This window comes from Triticum aestivum, unplaced genomic scaffold (genome assembly GCF_018294505.1).
Source record: "Triticum aestivum cultivar Chinese Spring unplaced genomic scaffold, IWGSC CS RefSeq v2.1 scaffold219332, whole genome shotgun sequence".
Classification (NCBI taxonomy): Eukaryota; Viridiplantae; Streptophyta; class Magnoliopsida; order Poales; family Poaceae; genus Triticum; species Triticum aestivum.
The window spans coordinates 1-1,880 of record NW_025255726.1 but is presented as its reverse complement, the minus strand read 5'-3'; the positions used below and the strand labels follow the sequence as shown (position 1 = coordinate 1,880).

Sequence of the window (1,880 nt, the reverse complement as noted above, 5' to 3'; positions counted from 1 at the left end):
TTCTTCTTCTTCTCCTTTTTAATTATTTTGACTCTACTTGATCTGTTTGGATACAAACTCGAAGATAAAAAGATGGGCATTGGACTGAGCTTCACGGCAATGCCATCCGAAAACCACTCACTCCACAACCCATACATTGTTTCCATGATTGCTAGATCTCATGCCATCCCACGAAGCAACCATGACAGCCTACAAAATAAATAAACAAGCATCCAAGTCGTGCACATACACACACAACATGATGCATTATTTGCATGCCTAGGAATCAAGCAAAACTAGCGTTCATGCGACAGGATAACGTTGGAAACGACCAAAGACAGTGTGGTTAGTTGCGGGTCAATCAGGGCCACATTCCATTTTGTTGGAGACCCTCTTTAAGATGGGTGGCGGCAAGCCTAAGTTCCTCCTTGAGCTTCATATTCTCCTTGAACAAGCTATGGCGCTCTGAGGTGTCCTGAGTTTGAACCACCGCCCCTCTGCATTTGAGGCAAGTGCTATTTTCCATAGCCGACATGATGGCTTCCCTGTCAGATTTTAGCATCTGGTTCTCCAACTGAAGAGTGGTGGTCTCCCGCCTTTGCGTCTTGCCCTGTATTTATTAATTTCATGAATGCATCATTTCAGCGGTTATTATAAGAGTATGACCCCATGTTCACGAAGGTAACATCGTAGTACATTGTAGGATTTGCTATTGGAGCTCGAGCTTCATGTAGTCTCAATTTTAAAATTTCAAAAATCATATTATTTGAATTCAAAAAAAATCATGACAATAATATGCACATACCTATCGATGAATACTAGTTCTGAGTAAAGTTACGTGGTGAAATAAATTTTTAAGATGGTTACGCAAAAATAGCAAAACAATGTATGCCTAGCACATGTACTCTTCACTATTAACATACATGATTTTTTGTACAACTCACATCAAAACGTATTTCAAAATTAGGTTTTACACACATCTATATACTTACTTATGAACTTATCTTCAGATATTTTTGAATCTAAAAAACTGGATTTTCTATTATTTTTAAAATTCTCTCTCCATTGAGCGAGAGCGCCAAAAAGCCTCACCCATGGCATTTTGAGTTCAGGTGACAAATAATGCTACTTTGTTCATTGGAGTTTATACTATTTAACCGCAAAAATCTGCATAGTTGCATGTCTTAGCTGACCCATGTGGTGACATCTCATGTTATGCAGCATGGAGAAGAATAGTATTTACCTTACTGTTGCTGCGATGGTTTTGGAACCAGAACTTGACCTGTTAGGCACTCATGCCAAGCCTCTCACTAAGGCTCTTCCGGAGTTTCTCATCAGGATAAGGGATTTCCCGGAAGACACTACAGATGACGTTAATGAAAATGCATTAGTAAACATCATCTTCGATAGGTAAGAAACAATGATTGAGTAATTATAGTACGCTTCAAGTTGTTGGATCTGTTCTCTGCGGAGACGGTGATAGTTGGTACGCCTTGTCTCCATCCTCTGCTCACTGTAGGTTTCTACGTTGTTGTTTCCTTGGTTTCCAGCAACAACGTTGGTATTATCAATCATTCCCACGTTGGCAGTGGCTCCAAGTAGACCATATGTCTCATCACCATGGTCGTGCTGCAATAGGTGGCTATGTTCACTTGTCATGAACGGGTCAAGATCATTGTACACAACACTGTTGTATTGCGGCCACTCCCCGTCCATAGTGATCTGTTGTCATGAAACAAAATGTTTATTCCCCTATATAGAGTTAAAGGCAACAGTAAACTAATATTATAAAAAACATGTAGAAGTTATGAAACCACATAGAAGGAAACGTCATACAAAACACTACATCTCCAACTACATTTAGGTTTCTGTGCCCAGATTAGTCGGATGGTACTTCACTT

At 39.8% G+C, this 1,880-nt stretch overlaps 1 pseudogene; it reads right to left on the bottom strand.

Moving 5' to 3' along the window:
• Positions 1-325: 325 nt before the first annotated feature.
• LOC123177563 (homeobox-leucine zipper protein HDG7-like) lies at positions 326-1,695 on the bottom strand (annotated as a pseudogene).
• Positions 1,696-1,880: the final 185 nt, after the last annotated feature.